Raw genomic sequence first — 10480 nt, forward strand, 5'->3', positions numbered from 1 at the left:
CATCAAGCTGCTGCAGATCTGATGAACTTTGAAGAGTGTGAGGACCATCTGCGTGCTGACAAAGAAGACAAGAAGTCAGCAAAAGAGGGAGAAAGGGGGGAGAGCAAGAGCTTTAACACCAATTTTCAGTCTTGCACCACACACACACACACACACACACACACTCACAGACTTATCTGGGTGTGCTGACCCAGAACACCGAACACAATGAAGTGGTGCAGCAGATTTCCCATCAGCGCAATGTAAATGAGAAACTCCTCAGCTCAGTGGGTCCAAGAAAAAAACACAACCTCAGGACACAGTTGCAAGCACTCACACACACACACACACACACACACACACACCGGACACAGATGTGCGTGCCCACACGTACACACACACATAGGAGTTGTGTACGCGCTCACAGCGACACACACACACACACACACACAGATACCAAAAAGATAATGAGTCAGCACGTAAGAGATAAGGGATTTGCTTATCGAGTTAACTTCACTGGCTAAAATAGAATCAGGGGGCTGTATTTGATGGGCCCCATGACACAGTATCGCCCTGCACACACACACACACGTGGCCACACTCTCTCGCTGTCGACACGCATTCTGCACTTGCAGCTCTCGATTAAATATTCAAGTTATCCACTGACAAACATGTATGGATATATGGGTTCAATATTCAGAGTGTGCATATGCATGGATGCTCCCTGTATGTGAAAACACGGGCCGGCCGTCCACACACACACACACACACACACACCCCTGCAGGCTGCGTTGTGTCAACCTACTCATTGATCAGTTTTCCATGTTGTTGTTGTTTTAAGTCATGCATGAACTCTGCCTCTCCTCACACAAACCAAGCTTTACACACCGTGTGCTCTGAGCCTGAACAAACTGGCTCCACTTCCTTATAAGATATAGTTTATAGGCTTAATAAAATACGCCAAGGTGTAGCATTGGGAAGTTTGTACATGCATTTCATAGAAAACGTCCTGCTCACATATCAGACCGCCAGCAATATGTGGGCTTTGAATGCTCCAAAGTGGGACTGATGAGAAATATGAAACATGTTCAGCATGTCTTTGTTTCTCAGCCTGGAGGATGATGGAAACTGGAATTCATTTCACTTTAAACTGCAAAAACGGTAGGTTGACGTCATCTCGCCATAACTGTGTGATTTTGGAGTTTAGAAAATCTTGCCTCAGTTGCCGCAATGAGAGGATCTCAAAGATGCTCCCTCAGACATACAATGCAGGGAGCAGTTTTCTCATTGTAATGGTTGAAAATGATTATCGGCTGGGTGACCTGTGATCTTGACTTTGTCCTGATGACGGCACTAGAGGGATAGTTGGACATTTTCGTAGTTATGGTACAATAAGGGCTTGTGCCGAAACAGATAAAAACTTTGTAGGAACATTGGGCCGATGGGACACACTGGATAAATTGCATTTACTGTAAGACTTGGACCGACCACTGTCAAAATGACAGGGGACCTCTTCTACAGCAGATATTTCTCAACTGATCATAACAGGAAAAAACCCACAAGTTCCTCCAATTACAGTAATGATGGCTCCATTCCATTCAGGTGTGCCAGTAGCTCATGACAGTGAGTTCAGCTCGCTCAATGCTGGAGCACTGAAACTGGAAACGCCTACAGTACTGTAAATGAACAGCAGCCATCGTTGATTTCTCTTCTTTACACACTGGGGGGGGGGGCGTTTCTTTGTGCGATTCGTTTGATCGTCAATACATTTTTTAGAACTTTGTTTTTTTTTGTCATGAGTACTTAACACAGGGAATGCTGAAAAAAGTACAAGGTCTGAGCTTTCAGATCGTGAATAAAGGTGTCAACCAATCGCGTTGTGCCAAATTTGTATAGTGGCCAAAAGGTGGAATTACAATTTCCTGGTTCGTCACATGATGCCTTTGGGCCCAAAAAAAAACTTTTCCCCCGTAGACTTACATTGGGAAAGAGACGTCTGTAAGTTAGCGGCTAATTTTTTTCTTTCTTTTGAGATAAATCAACTTCTCAGTATAAAAACTTGAATAGCTCGGCAGTCAAACGGTTTCTGCTTCACGCACCACTGAGCAACTTTCATAGAAACAAACAGGGCGCAGCCTCCAATGCTGTATCAACTTCTCTTTATACGTCCATGATGTCAATGTGTAGGTTCCGAATTCCGAACCTGGATGGCAAATTGTATAGCGCTTTTCAACCTTGACAAGGCAGCGAGGGCCAGATCCCCCTCCTTCCATTCTAACCTTTCACAATAAAAGCCCAGGACCTATAGTATTCATAACTGTGTTTGACAAGTCAAATATATCTATAAGAAAATACTTTATTCACGTGTAATTACAGTACACTGGTAAATGTTTATCCGGTCATGAAAAGAGAGCTTCTTCAATGTACCAAATCTCATTTAAAGTGTCCAAGTCTTTTATTTTAAGGTAATACTTGACTTGAGTAGCATGCTCAAAAAGTGCAGAATCATTTTCATAACCACTTTCTATTTTTTGCTTCCTATTAAGATAAATGACTCAATGCGCCTCTTTTTTCTGTTCAACATTTAAAATGTTTTTTTTATTGTTGTTTTGACATACGAATAACCACAAATAAAAAAAACCCTCTTCACTAAAAAAGAACAGCATTGCACTCAATGACTCGAATAACAAGAGCAAACTAAAACGGAACATGAGGCAAGCGTATTCATAAAGGACGTGCGTCAGAGACTGTTGGGTTTACACAAAATAATTCACTGCAACAAAACACTGTGCGTCACGCAACGGTGGTTTACGCAACGTACTAGAGGTTGAACCTTCAAACGTTCTCTCAGAGGAGTAGGACTATCCAGGATCCTTTATGGAAGTTTCTTCTTTCTAGCCCAGCCTACAAGATGTATCAACGTATAGATGCGATTAGACGCTGAAGAGGAAATTGATCGGCAACAATTTAAAAAAAAATGGTGAATCATTTAGGCTGTTCTTTAAGAAGAAAAAAATGCAAAACATTTTTATAGACCAAACAATTTGTCGCTTAAACAGCAGACTAACTCATAATGAAAACAATCTTCAGCTACACCCTTACATGAGTCTCTCTCTATATATGGAGTATTAAAATCCTAGTGCGATAGGCAAACAGGGTTAACAAGTGGTGGGCAACAATCTGACAAACGGCTCCTTGTTTCATCACCTTGAAAGTTCAGCTTGTGACTTATGAGAGGGTTAGTAGAGCGGCGGCCCATTAAAGCCATGACATTTTAATAATTGCCTCTAATCTCAGCATCATGGAGAGCCACAGTGCCTCCTGCGCAGACATGCACACACACACACACACACACACACACACACACACACACACACACCCACACACCTTAATCATTGATGCTTCATGATTAAGCATCCTCTCCCACTGACGCTTGACCCCACCCCTCACACATACACTACCTGTACCTCCGGCCTCGAAGATTGATGGCTTTATGATAGACACACACACACACCCCTTTTCTCTTAGTGGATATGGAAAACAGTGCTTTGGCTGCACACACACACACACACACACACACACACACACACGCGCGCTCACCACATCATTATCCCTTTCCTTCCCTTTAGGCACCGACTTGGCTTTTGCCGGTTCTCCAGTCATTTGTTTGCGGGCTGCAAATGATCAGTGTGGCTTAGGCAGCTGTTGAGAGAGGGCACCTTCTCCTGTTGCACCTGGACCATTACGACCATCACCTTCCTTCAGATTTCTATCCTCTTCTGGTTTAGCCGGGGTACAAAATAAAAGTCATTCTGGAGCTCTTTAGGAAAATGTGTTTTTATCTACATATAACTGTAAAAAAAAATTGCTCGAATTGCTTTTCACAAACACAATACGGATGAGTTCAGCCGGGCTGATGTAGGCTCAAATGTTAAGCAGCATTACAAAGAAATACTCATGCTGCGATATGCACTTTAATCATTCACTGGAGACAGATCTGCTGTGTTGCATACACACAGAGCGGGAGGAGTGTGTGTGTGTGTGTGTGTGTGTGTGTGTGTGCAAGTCAGAAAAGGGTGTAAATGAGGGAGTACCAGGAGGAAAGAAAAACACAAGAACAAGCAGCCGAGCAGCCCTAAGGAAGCTTTTATGGAACACTAAGAAGGGAATATAGAGTGATGAACATCCAGCCTGCTCCTTTCACATCGAGGAAATTGCATTTGGGAATATTGAGCTGGCTGGTATGATGAAGCACACAACTCCTCCACACATGCACGTTTCCTTTTATATGGTGGCGCTTATCAGCAAGATCATATTTACAGAGTCTCAGCTGTGTGCATGCAGCACGGACACACACACACACACACACACACACACAGACAGACAGGATCTCATTTGGTCTGCGCGCACAGGGGTTGGATGAGCACTATTGAAAGAGCGGAAATGAGAGTCGGTGCAAACAGGCAGGGAGAGAAAAGAATGAAAAAAAACAGCGAGAGAAGAGGAAGTGGCGGAGAAAGAGAAAGACAGAGCACGGGAGCGCGGGATAAGTGAGTGAACGATAAAAGGAAAGGAATGAAAAGAGAGTTAGAGGGAGACATCCTCTAACTCCATGGCTGTTATTTAAAAAAAAAAAGGCTGTTGCTGACGTGGCTATCATCCCAGCGTGAAAGAAGACATCGGAATTATTTGCCAAAAGAAAAGACAAAAAATGTTTTTAAATGAGAGCAGCCGGGAGTCAACAGGTTCCGCACAAATGGCGAGCGGGCAGACCATTAACCGGGGGAGAGCTGCTGACTCCGTCGAAAGGAGTGACGAATGGCAAGCTAAGCAGCTATCACATTAGTGGAGAACAGCGAGGCTGCATTGTGTGAGGGCTGTGGATCCTGAGAAACGTAAAACCCAGAAGCACTGAGTGGTCTCAAAACAAGGAGATTTGACTTGAGGTTCTTCTTGTGTGCAAGCCTTAATCCGCCAGTGTGTGTAGAGGCGTTTTGTTTAAAAGTATACACACATAATGATTCAGTAAAATATAATATATAAATATAATATAATATTATGAGGATATTCATAATCTACTTGCCCACGCACATACACACACACACACACACACACACACACACACACACACGCACAGATGCACACGGTGCAGTCGAATGGCTTATTATTTATGTTTACATAGATTGCAACAATGACAGGGATATAGACTACAAAGAGAGCTGTCAGTTACATTCTCCGCGCGCTCGACTGGCAATTACTTCTATAGCCTACACGCGGAGCAAAAAAAAAAGAAAAAGGCAGACGACACGATGAAACACAATTGGTGTGTCACAGACATTCGGATACTCGCACACGCGCACACACAAACACACGCGGGTCACGGAGAAGTGGTTGTCACTGTGATTGGTTCCTGCTGCCGAAGGGCGAAACCCGCAATAGCCAATTATCTGTCATTATACACCACAGCAGCTCTTGCGGTCTGGATGCCTCCGCGCACGCAAGTGTGTGTGTGTGTGTGTGTGTGTGTGTGTGTGTGTGTGTGTGTGTGTCATAGTGGGAGAGATTGGCAAATTGCTGGTTATACATTTCAGCATGCTGAAAGAAAAGAGGAGAAATGTGGAGGAGGAGGAGGAGGAGGAGGAGGAGGAGGGTGAAAGGGGAGAGTTTTTTGAGGAGGCCGGGCAAAAAAACAACAACAACAAAAAAATGCAGAGTGAATATAAAATGAAGCGAAGTGGAAGAGATTGATGATTGTATCTTACAGATGTAGCGACGATGGGGATCGCGAGGAGCCACAGACCTCCAGTGGGCTGTGCGCTGACGACAGACGGTCCGGGGGCCGAGACGTGGCCCGGCGCAGCGGGGCCGAAGAGTGGACGGGCCACAGATCGAGGCGCTCGGTCAGCGGGGAGGACACAGTATGCCGCTCTTGGCGACTGGGCAATTTGTTCAAATGAACAAAAAAGGTGACCCGTCCCCTCTCATTTTCTCCTACAGTGGGTGTGCGTGTATGGGCTTCACCGCATTCAGCTCTTTTTACGATATGGGTTACGGTTAGTTAGAAAGTCTTCCAGCTATGGTATGCTAATCCGACCACGGTGATGGCGGAAAGCTCCTATGACAATTAGTGGTGGGTGTTTAACTATATTTCAGTCAATGCTACAGATTTAATTTGTTTTTGGCCGAGCAGAGTTTGAAAAGTGAGTCGTGAAGAAGGAGAAAAGATGGCAGTCAATACAATCATCAGGCCTTAAAGGTTCTATACGGCAGTCAGAACCACGAGAGCAAGCAACAGGTTGTAGGCCGACATCTAGGCTATTATTTTGTTGGTTGGAATGTTGATTTTTACAGTAGAATTCTTTTTGTGAAATGAACGTATTCAGCTCGGTAAGAAGCTGTTTATTAGATCTGCAGAGTGACCTAAATCCATATTAGCTGACTAGCTATCCTGCTAACGCCAGCTACCTTAAACATGGTGATGGCTAGAAAGAATCCATCTTGTGTAAAACTCGTGTTTGCTTATTTGAATCCAGTGTGTCATTTGCTTTAAGGTCACAATAATGTAAGGAAGTCATGAGTCAAGGTCAATGTTAAAGATGATCTTTTATACTATCTTAAAGTAAAGGATCATGTCTAGCCATAACCCTAAAACATTAAGTTAAATATGTTTTCAGGTCACCTGAGGAGGTCACACTCTTAGCCTCTTTATAAACTCGGGGAGGGACTCACATGCGCTAACATGCATTTGAGTATGTGCCGGCTACCACAACAAAGAACAGTGAAGCTCTGATAACAATACACGTGGAGGGAGTGTGACTTCATTCTCCGCTCAGGGCGCCTTTACTCCACTACATCTAACTTCCATTAGTGCCAATATTTTACTATTTTTCTGTCACTAGCTGCTTTTTAAAACTTGTGACTTCAAATAACAATGGCTTGATTTGACGACAGTTTAAACTTCACCTGAGTCACATCCCTGCAAACTTTGAATGGACACATTTTATTAACTTGGCATTTCAAGGTTTGATCATACTTTTATCATCCACTCAAAGAGTTTTTTGTGAAGTGCAATAGCACAGTTTTGGTGTCAGAAGGGTCACTTCACCCTGATGATTTATCCTGGTTTTGAATTATCCATCTCTGAGTTTTGTGTAGCCACCGTGAAACAATGTAGACAAAGGAGATTTTTTATGCTCAAAGCATTTGGAAATTACATTTGGGAAATAATGAATATTTGTAGAAACTCTGTCCTGCCGAGGATAACCCACAGACCTCTTTTCTTTCCACCAAAGAAACTCACCAAAGACTCTTGAAATTGTTAACAGTTACTGTGGATTATCCAGAGTAAGAGGGACACAAGAATGATAAATTGCTTTTAAACATATAAAATAACACATTTTTTTGTTAAAATCCAGAGCACATTAACTGAATATGTCTGTTAGGATGTGATCTGTAGGGCCCGGCTATCAAAGTAACCTCCGCCGTATTTTGGTGATGATGTTTTGGACCTTTGGTTAGGCCATGCTAGCTCCATGGCTTTATGGACTGCAATGTCAGTCTATCGGCACATTACTCTGATTCAGACTGAAATTGTTATTGAGATGTTGACAACTATTTGATGGATTGACATGAAATTGTGTGCGGACAAGCATGGTCCCCAGAGGATGAATCTTCCTGACTTCGCTGATCCTGTCACTTTTCATTTAGGTGGGTTTAAGTAAAATCTCTCGTAAACTATTAAATGGATTGCCATGAGATTTGACAAACATATTAATTTCCCCCCGTCGGGATAAAGTCGAACAACCTTGGTGAACTCTTAAGTGTTTTTTTTACCTTTTGTTGCATCATCAGGTCATGATTTTACTTTGGCAGTACTTAGGTCATACCTGAGCCTTCAGTGCTGTCCTACTACAGAATAACCTCATTATGACGCCACAGCTATGGGTTATTATTTTTTTCTAAGGGTGTAACATTAGTACATGTATTCGTAATGAACCGTTCGATACCATGCTCTGGCACGTCAACGAGTCTTATTAGGCTGTATTGGACTTCTAGATGTTCCAGAATTGGAGAAGCACACTCCAATTCAAATATTTCCTATTGATGTCTCTCTGTCCTTGACTGAAGGAGATAGTAAAGTTCTCCAGAAACTCACGTGGCTTCCTATTCATTAAAACCGGTGCAGGTGGCGTTTTATTAATGTACATCACCTGCGTTTCGGAGGTGAAGATGTTGAGATCTGTTTGCTTGACAAACTGTCAAGGTTGTCTTTTTTGTATGTTATGGTTGATCAGATTGTGGATATAAGAAAAAAATATGTCACGCTCACAATTTTACACCTTATGGCAGTTCTCTCTGTGGGTCATTCAGTAGAAAGTTTATATTCATGAACATAAAATATAAAAAAAACTTTATGATCCAGAAATGGAATCTCGGAAGCTTTCAGTTCCCACCATTCCAGTTCAATAATTGATTGCTGAAGCTTATTTGCTGCGCCATTGGGTTGTCTTCCTATTTAAGCTTGAATGGTGCTCAAATCATAACGCATGAACCTATGTCATCATAGCATCCACCTCAGAGTAAATCCATCTTGCCGTACACATCCAGCATGTGTGTGTGTGTTTATGAAGTATAACACTGATCTGTCTCTGCCTGTTTTACAGCTATGCTTCCATAATCCCCATCCTAATCCACAGCTTGTGTGTGTGTGTGTGTGTGTGTGTGTATCTGTGTGTGCGCGTGTGTTTGTGTGAGTTTCCTCTTTATGTCTGCGAGGCATGGTATTTAAGCTTTTGGCTTTCAGAGGGCCTCTCTTTCCCACGCCTTCTGCACTATATGTAATACCACATATAGCCCTCTAGTCATCCACTTCTCTCCATCGAACCACTCAACACAATGGCCTGGACAGAATCACTCTGCACTCCGCTGTCAATATCTCCATTACCGTTTCAGTCAACAGAATAAACACAGTGGAAATTGAATGGTTATGGGTAGTATTACGTTTAAACGAGCTGATGAAATGGGTGCAGCAGTGACAGGAGGGAGGGCCGAGTGGTTGAGATGGAGAGAGGCGATCGTGTTAGTGCAACGAAAGGACAAAAGCGCAGAACAGCAAATCAAAGTTCAAATCAAATCAAAGTTTGTCATATCCTCATTACAATGGAGAGTGCTTTGCATCTTAAAGGGCCAGTTCACACCAAAATCCACTTATCTGTGGTGCAATTTATCCATCTTGCTTGATTTGGTGTGAATTGCCTCGTTTTGGAGACATCGGCCGTAGAGTTGTCTGCCTTCTCCCCAATATAATGGGACTATATGGGACTTGGCTTGTGGTGCTCGAAGCGCCAAATATAAAATAGATTTGGAAAAACTAGGGAAATATGTATTTTTGATTTTGGGCTGAACTGTCCCTTTAAGGATTGCTACCTGGCATGTCTAGAATTAACAGCTAAAATGGCCATTACAAATGAGTAATCATGTCTCATTATAACTAAACGTATGTTGTCTTAATTGTCAAAATGTTTGCACTAACACAGAATGTTGTTCTCAGAATTAGTTTTGATATGTTTTTCTTAACATAGGGCTGGGGTTCCCAACATGGGTTTTGGGACACTACAAGGGGCCGCAAGTAAAACACAAGATAATTAAATGGAAGGATAGGTTCATTCTTTCAGACTTTCCTCTAATCTTTTTTTTAAGACTTGTGGATTGCCAACCCAACTGGATGACATATGTAATGAAAATCTGGCACATGAAAACCTTCCCTCATGTTAGGGTGTCACTAGCTAAGGTTGGGAAACACTATTACAGAGCCTGCATTTTGTGTGCCTTTACTCTAAAGCAGACAGTACAGAGAGATGGGCAAAGAGAGGAAAGAGACATGCAACAGAGGTCCCTGAGGTCGCCACGCCGCCGCATTGAGTTTTACCAATGCGGTCCTTGTGACGCGGCCGTGCTGATAGAGCAGATTCACCGTAGCAATCGAAGAGAAAAGAGAAACCTAAGGAAAGTATGTGAGGAAAGAAAGAAGGAAACAAAAGAAAAAGATCATGTCGAAACGGTTCTCCGAAGTGTTTAAGAATGGTGCTCGAAGATGAATAGAGAGCGGAGTAAGAGGTTGATGAGTGGGACCCTCAGCAATGATAATCCCATTAGCACTGCACCGCATGTTAAGCTCTCCACTAATGACTGATGTGTGTGTGTGGATGTACGCGGGCACATGTGTAAGCACAAACAGTGTGTGTGTGTGTGTGTGTGTGTGTGTGTGTGTGTGTGTGCGGCTGAGTCCTCCTTTGACCGCCCTAATTATCAGACGTGACTCACGTGAGGGTAATTAAGGCATCTGAGACGGTGGGGAACAAGGCTGCGGACGACCCAAAAGTCCACCGGCTAATGAAGCGATAAGAGACGCACACTTGCTCTCTATGACTCGATATCGCCTCACACACACACACAGAGAGAGAGAGAGAGAGAGAGAGAGAGAGAGAGAGAGAGAGAGAGA

The 10480-nt window shown here is 43.1% G+C and overlaps 1 protein-coding gene across 23 annotated transcripts in view; it reads right to left on the minus strand.

Moving 5' to 3' along the window:
• The window catches only part of LOC116396895 (receptor-type tyrosine-protein phosphatase delta-like), a 150323-nt gene that overhangs the window by 92613 nt on the left and 47230 nt on the right, over positions 1–10480 (minus strand). The window lies entirely within an intron of this gene.

The sequence above is a fragment of the Anarrhichthys ocellatus genome, unplaced genomic scaffold (genome assembly GCF_004355925.1).
Source record: "Anarrhichthys ocellatus isolate YVR2014 unplaced genomic scaffold, GSC_Weel_1.0 scaffold61, whole genome shotgun sequence".
Taxonomy (NCBI): domain Eukaryota; kingdom Metazoa; phylum Chordata; class Actinopteri; order Perciformes; family Anarhichadidae; genus Anarrhichthys; species Anarrhichthys ocellatus.